The sequence below is a fragment of the Schistocerca serialis genome, chromosome 9 (genome assembly GCF_023864345.2).
Source record: "Schistocerca serialis cubense isolate TAMUIC-IGC-003099 chromosome 9, iqSchSeri2.2, whole genome shotgun sequence".
Classification (NCBI taxonomy): Eukaryota; Metazoa; Arthropoda; class Insecta; order Orthoptera; family Acrididae; genus Schistocerca; species Schistocerca serialis.
The window spans coordinates 61,755,891-61,769,637 of NC_064646.1; the positions used below are offsets into that span (position 1 = coordinate 61,755,891).

Sequence of the window (13,747 nt, forward strand, 5' to 3'; positions counted from 1 at the left end):
TATTATCTATATCACTCATCTTTACAGTAGTGTGAAAATTAATGTTGGGGAGTACTCCACTAACTTACTTTGTAATGGAACATTTGAAAATGGAGTTTGCATTTTTACTGTTGCCATACTAAATTCTGTTTCAGTTCCTGTTTCACAGATTGTCAGTACTAGTGGCCAGAATTTCTTTTAGTATTGTGAGAGAACTTTTGATAAGATTCTGCTACACTAGTCACTGATAATGGCTTCACACATTGCCATTTTGACAGCCAAAAATGTTTCATTCATTATCTCCCTATCTAAGCTTTGTTTTACAAGTCTGTTGTGCAGTAGTTGCTGTTGCCTTAGACATTCTTGTACAGAGACCTTATGCCTGAACTGTTCTACTAGGTTCATATTTATCAAGCACTTCATCAATTAATTTTTGAAACATAAGCTGTAGTTTCTTTCGACTATTATTCAGGGAAAAATTCCATGGGGTGTATCACTGGCAGTCAGTGTGCGATTTGCAGGGGGGGATGGGGGGATTTCCCCCCTCTGCATCAGACCATCCCCTCCTCTGGTTTTAGTTTATGTATCCCAACCTGGGATGTTTATTTCCCACGCACTGGAGTAAAACATTACATATAATGTAAATTTGCGGAGCTGAAAACTGAAAGTTTTTAATAAGTTTTACTATTAACACTATTAGTATGTTTCAGTTTTCTATCATCAGAATAAGTACAACTGTTCACAAATGTGCTTCTACGTTTTGAATTCCCCTCGTATATCTGTACCCTCATTTAGATGATTTTGTAAATGAGCTTTACCTATAATGTACTTTTAAAGATATAACAAGGGATGGCTTTTCTGATAATGCATACGTGTCAATAGTGAGTTTCGGCATTAACATCTATTTATAAATAGCTGTTTAACCATGCGTAACACCACGGTCCAAGCTAGTAACATATATAACTCTACTAACCCCCTAAGACATCCCCCCCACTAGTAGAAGCACAAATCACACCCTGCTGGCAGTTAATAACTCTTACATGACACTGAGCTATGTGAGGTCACACTAGACGAATATGTTGCAGCATTTAAAATGTTGGATTTCCGGTAGGTAAATTGTGGCTTGCTGTCGCTTATCAGTTCATTAGGCTTCTTGTACTTCATAGAGCCATTCAGTGAGATGTGTTCAGTACGGCTTTGGGCTCAGATGGTAGCAATCAAGATACGTGTGAAACACTGCACTTGGCTGATAGACAAGGAGCACTGTTGACATTGAGGTTCGAAGTCAACTCATCCATGGGCAACATGTTTAAATTAGAATATTAATCGTGGGAAACACACAAGAACAGAACATTAGAATCGTGGGGAATTTGCACTCTTGTCAAGTCTGGTTACGCTGTGCACCACCAGCGTTTTGTTTTACATTTGCCTGTTGCCATGCGATGTGCCATTACTTGTTTATACGTAACATCAACTGTTCCAGTGGTTAGCACGGCTGTTGTAAGCACCGGGTTACCAGGTAGAGTTAATCACAGATGACTTGGCTCATGCAATGGCAGAGTACACAAATGCAGAGATGGCAGACGCGCATTTGATGTATGAATTAGTTGACGGCACTGGCGCTCGCACTCAGCGTTTGTACCGGGAGAGATTTCCAGGATGAAGGTGCCCTGGCAGGAAAACTTTTGAAGCCATTGATTGTCAGCTTAGGGTACATGGGGCATTTAAGCCTGATACTAGTAGACGAGGGGGAGAGACCTCAAAACATGAGGACAACACAACGGGAGGCGGCAATTTTTCATGCAGAATGAGATTTTCACTCTGCAGCAGTGTGTGCGCTGATATGGAACTTCCTGGCTGATTAAAACTGTGTGCCGGACCGAGACTCGAACTCAGGACCTTTGCCTTTCGCGGGCAAGCCCTTGCCTGCGAAAGGCAAAGGTCCTGAGCTCGAGTCTCGGTCCGGCACACAGTTTTAATCAGCCAGGAAGTTCCATATCAGCGCACACTCCGCTGAAGAGCGAAAATCTCATTCTGGAAACATCCCCCAGGCTGTGGCTAAGCCATGTCTCCGCAATATCCACTCTTTCAGGAGTGCTAGTTCTGCATGGTTCGCAGGAGACCTTCTGTAAAGTTTGGAAAGTAGGAGACGAGGTATGGCAGGAGTAAAACTGTGAGGAAGGGGCGTGAGACGTTCTTGGATAGCTCAGATGGTAGAGCACTTGCCCGCGAAAGGCAAAGGTCCCGAGTTTGAGTCTCGGTCCGGCACACAGTTTTAATCTGCCAGGAAGTTTAATTTTTCATGCAGTTGACGAAGACCGTAGTGTCAGTACAAGACATGAACCTGCAACACTGCATGTTGGCCACATGACTGGCGAGTGTTACTCGAGTACCAGCTGTATCCATCCCATTTATAGTGTATGCAGGCACCATCAGCAGTTGATTTTCCTGCACGGGCAGTACTCTTCTGCAAATGGTTTATTCAACAAAATGTCAACCCTAATTCTAGTGCAACGGTGCTGTTCACAGATGAGGCGTCATTTCAACGAAATCAGATTGTAAATATTCACTATCGGCGTGTATCGGAAGACGTGAGTCCTCACACAACTATTGAAGCAAGTCATCAACAAAGACTTTTTGTCAATGCTTGGGCAGGTATTGTTAGTGACGTGTTCGGTAGGGCCATACTATCTTTCACACTGGCTCAACGGACAAAGTTATCATAATTTCTTAGAAAATACTCTACCTGATCTCTTAGCAGATGCCTTTAGCTGTGCGACAAAATACGTACTTGATGCACGTTGAAGCATGTTATTGACTGTCGGGTTCTAAATAACATGTTCGGAGACGGAGTGATAGGTAGAGATGGACCAATTGCCTGGCCTCCACGCTCTCCGGACCTAAACCTACTGGACTTTTTATTTTTTTGAAAGCTGGTATCTACGGAACCACAGTAGAAGACGATCAGTCTCGGTGCCCGTATTGTGGAAGGCTGCAAAACCATACGCAATACCCCAGGGATGCATCAGCACATCCCAGAATCATTACGACGGAGGACTGATGCGTATATCAGTGCCTACGGAGGTCATATTGAACACCCCTTGTGAGCAATTGCATGTGGTAAGCTGGAACGTTCTGTTCGTGTGTGTTTCCCGTGATTAATGAGTTGTAACTTGGAAATAAAGCGTTTCCTGACCAATATTAATATAATTTCTTCGTCTTCTTGTGAGAAATGTGTCCTGCAATTTCTTCCATCCTTTGTTGTTACATCCTGTATGCATTTTACACTAGTGTAATCTTTGAATGTGTTGCCCCCTTAATATTACCTTCTGTTAATGCCTTGACCCCCACCCCTCCTGTATCTGGAGTACATCCGCAAAACCTCTGGTTTATCCCGTTGTGGCTGGTCGCAGTAAGATAATACTAGGGCATTTACCATCTTATCTTCAGAAAATGTAGTACGAGACATTTACTATGGAGCACTGACTCTATTTCTACTTCGCCCTGCCTTGCACAACAATGAGCACGCTACTGAACCGCGTATCAGAAGTAGGTGGAAAAAGTGCCGCTCTTATATGTCGTTCCCACTTCCTTTATTGCCATCTTCAGAATAGCGATAAGTTAGCTACAAGGTTTTTCCCGACTGTTGGGGAATCAAATTCGCGTCACAATCTTCTTAACGTAATCAACAATAGCTAAACGTAGCGCTTCCTGGAGCATTGTTTGGTTACATAGAACCGCACGTGCGGTACCGTTGCACTCCGCTATGCCTTATCACTTTCGAGGAAAACTACTAAATGGCTTTTCTTTAACCAACAGTATTCTCATTTATCTTATTTCCTACCACAGACTTTTCACATACAGTGGTATCACTTTAACATTATTGCTATATGAATAAAAATATCTTTTCTAAATGTTTTACTGCTTTATTTCCTAACTTATTGATCATTTTGTTGGATAAAGTCAAGTTTAGATCGTCAACTTCAAAAACTGTGTCACATCCGTAATCATCTTAATAATATAAATTGGTCAACTTTGAAGATAAACATGAAATATGCTTATCTTTAACGTATCAAGGTAACCTACCTACCGCGTAACAAATATAAATATTGAGTGGACTACCGTCGATTCTCTTGGGCACAAAAATTACCTACAAAATTAGTTCTTCTGGCATGACTCGCAGAAAAACTGCCCAACTAATTAACACAAGAACTGGTAATTTTAGAGTCTTACCCTCACCTCCACCTCCACCACTACCACCACCACCACCACCCTGAAAAAGTTTCTGCGGACGCCCATGTATACAATCATTATTTACTATGGAGAAAAACTAACTGCATAAAAACACGCTGTGAGAGAAAAATGTGGCCTTCTTACGGTATTAGCTCCACAGTCTTGCCACAGTTCCGACTAGGAGTCAATCATAGTTCGATAAAAGCAATTTTTCTGAAAAACATGAGGCATTAAGGCTGATAAAATCTGTTGTTGTTCTGTGGATAAGTGTGGTAGTTCAGGTAGTAATGTTATACAAACTGTGTGAGCCCTTATTCAGCAGTTTGGAAGGAGAATTTCGGCTTTATTTAATGAGGGATCCCTAATGTACTTCATAGTGTTTGCTACTGCAGTATGTGGTACAGAACTGGCAGAGAAGCAGAAAAATTTGCTGTTCGAAAAAAAGTAACAGGCTTACAAGCGATAAACGTAAGGGATTGTAGCAGAGTATAAATACCTTATTCCTCCAATGTTTCACTGATTTTGCCATCAAAATGACGAAAACTCTGTAGTTATTACTGTATACCGCATCCGATGATACAGTACAGTCAACCAGTAATAGGTAAAGAAAGAAAGACTTTTCAGGGAACGTACGGACTGTTTTAACATTCCCGAATCGACAAGAAGATAATTAGAGTTGTCAAAAAATGTGGAACGCTTCACGATTTTGCGTGTCATCCTTGCGCAGGGGCCATGCTAATCTTCTCTGTATCGTTCCAATTTTAGTATATGTACTGCCGAAGCAAGTACATTTGGGTTGAGCTAGTATTTTATATATATACGACGGAGAAACGGTTCAAATTACGTTCTACTCGCTATGTAAATTTTGTTCCGTCAAACTTTTTTTAGACTGATGATTAGCTTTGAAATATTAAGTAGTTTCAAGGGACGTGGTTTTTGGTGTCTATTTTACAGGTCATTAAGCCAATACATAAACATTGTTTGAAAGTACAAGTTAAATTTCTTTGTGTACTGCCCGTACTCAGAGCCTATGTCTCGCATCTCCTGCCATCTCGTGACGGCCGCATGAACTACAGCCGGTACACAGGCAGAGCATGGCAAATTGCGTGCACACGCAGTCTGCCGTTCCGTCATTAGGATTGCGGGAAGCGATAACACGTACATTGTTAATGCAAGCAAATTCCCAAATCCCTGCGTTGAAATAAAAAGAATGCAGTTGCTTATTGGCTGTTCTTCTTGCTGGTGATTTTGTGGTATTATGAGCAAAAGTTGAAATCATCGTGCTATTGCTGAAAGCAAAAGTGCTTCATATGAAACTGCAGATGTCGTTCACTATCGATTTCCAAAAGATGAGAGATCTATCCACAAATGAGTTTCACGTTGGATAAGAACTATTTTGTTAATGTGAATAACGCAAGGATTTGTTGAGATCATCTCCTTTCAGAATATTATGAACGGGACTTTAAAAAAATGATCTCTTCGGGTTACCTTTGAAAAGGTAATTAAAGGGTGATTTTTTGTCATCACAAAAAGTTCCAAATTTACATGGAGGTGCCTCCGAAGTTGCAAGTACCAGCGAGGACCACGTGCACTTGGCAGACAATTATCCTCTTTAGAAAAACGTTTTAATGTATTATCGCCTTTAGAATTATTCACGCATTGATTTTTCTATTGCTTTGACAAACGTTTCATTTTTTGCAACAACAACAATAATGCTTTTGGAAAATAGATTTGCTTTTATTAATAAGCAAGAAATCGCCGATTTGAAAAGAAAAGAATACGCAGTCTGCTATAGAAGCTTTATCTCCGAAGAAAATTAAATTAGATCAGTCGAACCTAGACGATCAGTCTTGACCTAGACGATACAGATAAACACGAAACAGACCGTTAAAAACTAAAATACAACAGCTGAGGAGAGAAAACCACCTTTTTGAAAAGAAGTTACAGGGTCGTTTAAGTATTCGAAGTACGATGTGGAAGTAAATAAATGTGCTTCTTCTACATCAACAGGACTACTCTGCAATTTCGCAATTAAGTGCCCGGCAGAGGGTCTGTCAAGCTGTTTCTCCCAAACAGAGAGCAGGTAAAACGAACAGTTAAATTTTTCCATGCGAGCTGTAATTTCTCTTATTTTATTACGACGATCATTTTTCCATGTGTAGGTGGGTGCCAAAAAAAATATTATCTTAATCGGAGGAGAAAGTTGGTGATTGAAATTTCATGAGATGGTGCTGCTGCAACAAAAACGCCGTTGTTTGAATGATTGCCACCCCAATTCGTGTATCATATCCGTTGCACTCTCTCCGCTATTTCGCGATAGTACAAAACGAGCTGCCCGTCTTTGGACTTTTTCGATGTCCTCCGTCAATCCTATCCGATGCTGGTACCACACAGCAGTACTCCAGAAGAGGGCCCACAAGCGTAGTGTAAGCAGTCTGTTGCATTTTCTAAGCGTTCTTCTAGTAAATCGCAGCTTTTGGTATACTTTCCCGACAACACTATTATGTAATCATTCCAACATAAGTTTTTCGTAATCACGGGCGTAGCCGGAGGGGGAGGGCGGGTGAGTTCAAACGCCTCCCGAAAAGTTGACGAAGTTAAAAAAAGGGGGAAGTGATTTTGAAGTATATTGCGACATAACCTTCATTAAAAAATTACGTCTTTTTCAAACCGCCGCTTTCACCAGCGTGGCGTAGTGCGCAAGGGGATTGTGGTCCAGCGTTGGCAACAATATTGGCACCAATGTCGGACTGAGCATAAAAGGAGTACGGTATGTCTGGAGTCCTGGGAAATTGAGTAGCGCTGACCCTGCGTGGGGTATCCTTAATTGTTGCTGTTACAGATAGTGAGGAGACATTCGTTCATAGCCGGCCGGAGTGGCCGAGCGGTTCTAGGCGCTACAGTCTGGAAGCGCGCGACCGCTACACTCGCAGGTTCGAATCCTGCCTCGGCCATGGATGTGTGTGGTGTGCTTAGGTTAGTTAGGTTTAAGTAGTTCTAAGTTCTAGGGGACTGATGACCTCAGAAGTTAAGTCCCATAGTGCTCAGAGCCATTTGAACCACATTCCTTCATACCGTTACAGAAATTGTAGTTACTATAGTGGTGAGTATGTTTTGAATGTTTTTTTTAAGTTACGTTATGTAGGAGAGAGAAACAGTTAGTGTGTTCAATATGATACTCCCACTGGTTGTTTTTTACGTTTATTATTGTACATTTACATTTGTATAGTTGTACCTAGTACCCCGCAACGAAGTTCAAACGCTTCAAATAGCTCTAAGCGCTATGGGACTTAACATCTGAGATCATCAGTCCCCTAGAACTTAGAGCTACGTAAACCTAGCCAACCTAAGGAGATCACACACATCCATGCCCGAGGCAGGATTCGAACCTGCGACCGTAGCAGCAGCGCGGTTCCGGACTGAAGCGCCTAGAACCGCTCGGCCACAGCGGCCGGCCACAACGAAGTACAACATGGTACGTGAGGTAGGTTACTTTAGTATCAGTGTCACCTGCTTCCCCACAGTCCCATTAACGGACAGTACACGAAAAATAAGGCTGCTTTTTTATCTCTGTGTTTGCTCTAATTTCTTTATGATGTTCCTCACTCAATATACAGGGTGGACCACTTTAATCCACAATGAGGAATAACTCGGATAAAGATGGAGATACAGCAAAACGTTTTAGATAAAATTTGTAGGTGGCAAAAAGTCACGCGTTGCTACTAATGGCGGTGATCTTGAACGTGATTTTCAAGTTGATTTGGAGGTTAAAACGATTTTTCAAGTGGGAACCCCACTATTTTATTGACGATTTGAAAAGAGCAGTAAATTTTACCTATAAAATGATACAGTATTCAAGGTCATGGCAAGATTCAAATAATATCAAATAATAAAATATGTTTATAGCACTAGTACGGATTATCTCGGAATAGAGCAAAATACAATGTTAGATACATATTGGAAAGGGCATCCCGAGGAACGAGAGGCGAGGGAACTCACTCAGCGAGTTGCAAATTAATTATCTTCGTTTTATTCGTTTTTGCTCAATCTTGCAAATGTGAAAATAAAATTATTCGTTGTGCCAATAAACACGTTAATTAAAATTTAACGTTCTACTCTCTCTTCACTCTCTCCAAATCCAACGGCACAAATAGAGGTTTGCATGAAACAAAACTCAACCTTCAAATGAGCTTGGTAATTCCATTGAAGATCACGGTTATTGGTAATGATATGTGGCCTCTTGTGCCCCTACCAATTTGTATCTAGCATTGCATTTTGTTGTAACCCACCTATATTCCGAGTTAATCCCTGCTAGAATTGAAAACATATTTTCTTATCTGATCTTCTTTATACCCTGCCATGATCTTGAATACGTATATTTTGCCGCTCTGTTCGAATCTTAAATCAAATATTAGGGTTCCCATTTTAAGAAATCATATTAGTCTCAAAATCGCGTTCAAGGTCACAGCCATTAATAGCAATGGATGATCGTCTATGCCACCTACAACTTTTATCTAAAACATTTTGCTGCATCTTATCTCTATCCCCAGTGATTCCCCAATGTGGATTAAAATGGTCCACCTTGTATGTGTTGGGGTTTCAGGTATCCTTCCGTCATTCGTGTTGAGGACTCCTTTGTTTATATTCAGTGCTCTTACTGTTCGTTCAGCTGCTGATTTCAAACATTAAAAATTCTTTTACTCAAAGTCCAGCAGTCCATTCCGGATGCGTTCTGACCGTGTAGTTAATGGATCTTGTGGCATGATGTTCACTCTATCGCGAAACACATCTCTTATTTCTCAATGCTAACGTAAGTTTGAGGGAAGCAGTAATGAAGCCATGTCCTCTTTTCACCCTCAGTTCCTTTGTAAACTGGTCCACTTATTGTTAGAGACCATAGGTTGGCAGTAGCTGCAAGGAGCAGGAAGCCCTAATTCTATCGACAAGTTGGGATCAGAATTTGTAGCCACAGGGCCAAGGAGAAATCGAACATACCCTAACAGCAGCAGTCTGTTTCGGCGATAACCAACTGTAAAAAGATGGATTGTGCTAAGGATTTGCCACAGGACTCGATGATAGTACCTTCTTAATAAAAAAAAATTGTATTTGTTGACACGAATTTATTGGATATAAGGTCCGCCAGTTATATAAAACACCGTTTTTTCGAAGTTCCCAAACATGTTTCAGGACCTCTGTGCCCTCATCAGTGGGTTTCTGTTTTATTTAATCAGTAATGTGAACATTTTTACTAAATGATTACCAAATTACGGAAATATTTAGTTGAAACAACAATTTTTGTCTCTTAGTTAGTACCTTTACATTCAGTTTGCATGGTTTTACAGGACCACTTGCGTATTATTTCTTACAGGTAGCTTGTCATCTGTAACCAAACGACGTGATCAGAAATTTCGTTGGGAGTTAACCTATCATTTTATGCTTTAACCGTAATTTAGTTTGTCGCGATATTTCGTGCATATATTCGTTTTTACTTACGTTTTTGTGTGGCAAGCCCTATTTTTCTCAGCATCCTGATGAGGCGTAGTGAAGCACACGTATATATAACACATATTTTCAGAAATATGGTCGCAAAAGCACTTTATACTTCACCAAAAGTAAAAACGAATTCATGCGCGAAATATCGCGACAAACTAAATTACGGTTAAAGCATAAAATTATTGGTTAATTCCCAACAAAATTTCTCATCAACATCGTTTGGTTGCAGATGACAAGCTATCTGTAAGAAATAATACGCAAGTGGTCCTGCAAAACCATACAAACCGAATGAAAAGGTATTAACTAAGGGAAACAAACCGTTGTTTGAACTAAATACTTCCGTAATTTTGTAATAATTTAGTAAAAATGTTCACATTACAGATTAAATAAAACAGAAACCCACTGATGAGGCACAGAGGTGCTGAAACATGTTTGGGAACTTGGAAAAAACAGTGTTTTGCATAACTGGCGGACCTTACTGCCAACAGTTTTAACGGCAAACACGAAAAACACAAGGAGTTGCAAATCTAAACGATGAATGACACGAATTTAGTTATCAAAATGTTCACGAAGTACAGTGGCAGACGTTATGGGCCATTTCTCAGATCCCACATGTACATTTACCTCTAAACCTGAGAATCACCACAAGATGCGTGCCAGGAAGTACTTTACATGTACCGTATACTATGATTTTCTTCTGTTCCACTCAGTAATGGAGCGTGCAAAGAATGACTGATTACGGAGGGGTCTGGGATTTTCTCTGCCACGTGATGGCTGGGTGTTGTGTGATGTCCTTAGGTTAGTTAGGTTTAAGTAGTTCTAAGTTCTAGGGGACTGATGGCCATAGATGTTAAGTCCCATAGTGCTCAGAGACACAGAGAAAATGACTGATTATACGCCTCAGTGATCCTCACGAGGTCGATACATAGGTGGTTGAAGAATGTATGTCGTTCCTGCCATAAGAACTGGCGTTTGTAATTTTGTAAGTAGATTTTCGCGATATAAGAAACGTTTCTTCGAGCATGCGCTGAGTGTCTAGCTCATAGGCTGATCGCGACCCCCTGGCACAACGTACTCTAGCTTGCGTCGCTACCGCTATCGAGGCGTTCGGAAACCCATCTCAGAACAGTAATATACTTAACCATTTTTAAAATAAATACCCATTATGCTTCGAATTTTTAGCAGTGTTCAGAAGTCAGTACACTGGACGCCCTGCAAAAGGCTTAAGCCGGGTTCACACACGCAACGAAAGTATCGCCACGAGTCAAGTCATTCTGCGAGTGGCGCTGTGAGCTACCGTTCACACAGGACGCCACAAATTCTTCGTAATTGCGCAGTTTGCAAAATGGCGTCACCTGTCTCAGCTGAAATGATTCGGTGGTGGTGGTGGTGGTGGTGGTTAGTGCTTAACGTCCCGTCGACAACGAGGTCATTAGAGACGGAGCTCATGCTCGGGTTAGGGAAGGATTGGGAAGGAAATCGGCCGTGCCCTTTCAAAGGAACCATCCCGGCATTTGCCTGAAGCGATTTAGGGAAATCACGGAAAACCTGAATCAGGATGGCTGGACACGGGATTGAACCGTCGTCCTCCCGAATGCGAGTCCAGTGTGCTAACCACTGCGCCACCTCTCTCGGTAAATGATTCGGGCCTGCGTTAATGTTGTAGCGCAAATTGTGGCATTAGAACTGAGCGAAGAGTTAACAACAAAGAAACGGAAACGCAAATGGATCCGTAAGTGGATATCGCGCAGAAAGTGTATGGGAGCAACAAATATGCTCATAAAAGAATTAACATTCGAAGATGAAAATTCATTCGTAAACCATTTTCGGACGTCGAAGACGAATTACGAGTACTTGTTGAGCTGTGTATCAAGCTCTATTCAAAGATCGGATACACACTGAGAGATGCAATCCCTGCTCGTGTGAAACCAAGTAACTCTCCGATGTTTGGCAAGTGGTGATTCCCTGTCATCTCTCCAGTACACCTACCGTGTCCCGAAAAATACTATTTCAGTATTCTTGTGCGAAGTGCTGGATGCTATTTACGATGCCCTTTAGTCTCATTTGAAGGTAAGTGATAAAACATAGCCCGTTTTGCTGTTCTCAACAGTGAAAGTAAATTGATTTTTCACCGAATTGAAATTTTCTGCACACACTACGACCTCATTTCCTATACAGATTAAATGGCTGTACATATTACTAAATAAGATGTTTTGGAAACATAATAAATGTAAAATATTACTTACCAAAGTGTTTCTCGTCTCTCTTGTCTCGACTACATATTTTAAGAACCGGTCTGCAGCTTCAAACCAAGCAAGGCTGGGTTTATAAATACCGTCTGTGGACGCACCACTCTTAAGTGATTTCAGTACTTTTTTATGTTCATTCATGTAAGCATTTCGAATGCTTCGAATTTTTAATTTTGTTGTAGCTTTATCAATTCCAGGTACATATTCACGCATACTGTTCACTATTTCAATTAATGCAGTATCTCTCAAGTTTCTGTCTTTGTATGATTCGCTTTTGTGGTTCCAAAGGCATTCTCGTTCTTGATACACCTCCAATAATCTCTTAATTGTCGCTGTTGACCACTTTTTCGACATATTAATAGCAAACGCACAAACAAAAGCACTATCTGCGAACGAATACGCACTAGAAAGGTTTGAATCCAGCCGCGAGGTAGCAATCGAATGACGTTATTCGATTGTGGAGAAGGCAAAATGGCGCAACAAAGTAGAACCAAGTTCAACTTTTTGTGGCGTGACAAAAGTTGCCCTTCTTAAATTGCGCCACCGAAAACAAGGAGTTCACACATGCAACTACAAAACAACTGCAGTTCGCCATTAGCAGTTGCGATACTTTTGTTGCCTGTGTGAACCCGGCTTTATGAGGGACATGTGAACCTCTTTTTTTTGTCAGAGCGGGACGCTTGCAGAATTTAGGAAAAAAAACTTATTTCACTATTTATAATTTATTCAAAAGCAAATATATGATAACAATGTGTTAATTATGTACAATTTGAATTAATCAACATTAGATTGCAGTTGCAGCCGCATTTCTTTTATATTATTCGGCGGAGGAAATCAGTTCCAAAATGTCGGGTGTAGTTTTCAAGTAGGAATGGAGTTCATCACATTATTTGTTGATGTTAGTCTTGGCAATCAAAATAGCTTTCAAAACGGCGACACTTAACTGTGTTCTGTCACTTGTTCATGTCTTATGTATTAGAGAAAAAAACTCTTTCGACGGTGCGTTACTTCCAGGCAAACATAAAACTTATTCAATAATTTCACGAAATTTCGGACAGTTCAGGTTGTTGTCACGGAAATGTGTGGTCAACTCCACCCAAAGGTCTTCAGTAGCAGCATTTTAGCGTTCCAGATTGATATTTTTTCATCTGTGACATAGTTTGAAAAACGCGAAGACTCATCGAATACGTCCATATCACGGTCGCTGCTAAAAAATCCTTGTGCAAAGAGCAAATCCGTCACATTCCTCATTTCTTCACACTGGACTCGCATTCGGGAGGAGGACGGTTCAATCCCGTCTCCGGCCATCCTGATTTAGGTTTTCCGTGATTTCCCTAAATCGTTTCAGGCAAATGCCGGGATGGTTCCTTTGAAAGGGCACGGCCGATTTCCTTCCCAATCCTTCCCTAACCCGAGCTTGCGCTCCGTCTCTAATGACCTCGTTGTCGACGGGACGTTAAACACTAACCCCCACCACCACCTCATTTCTTCACATTTAGGTACTCTTGTCAAAGTTGCCAGCAGTTAACTGACGCCACTGCCCAAGTGTTCTTTGCTAGTCTTATAAAATTAAGCTGGCCGGTTTCTACACCTTGAACAACAGCGTCAGTTTCTTATACTTTTGCTATTAGATTACGGACGATGTGAAGAAGAAAAAGCGAACTCTCTTTACTAGCCAGGTAATCTAGGAGACAATTTTCTTTGCAGAATCTGCGCCAGACTCGCATTGTGCTTCAATTTTATTGTTTATGTTCGGGCGCATAACTCATTCAACGTTTTCGTGTTTGTAACAT

The 13,747-nt window shown here is 41.1% G+C and overlaps 1 non-coding gene across 1 annotated transcript; it reads right to left on the reverse strand.

The window, feature by feature from the left end:
• Positions 1 to 4,894: 4,894 nt before the first annotated feature.
• On the reverse strand, positions 4,895 to 5,001 carry LOC126420164 (U6 spliceosomal RNA). Its single transcript, XR_007576028.1, has one exon. It is a non-coding gene; the product is annotated as a U6 spliceosomal RNA (small nuclear RNA).
• Positions 5,002 to 13,747: the final 8,746 nt, after the last annotated feature.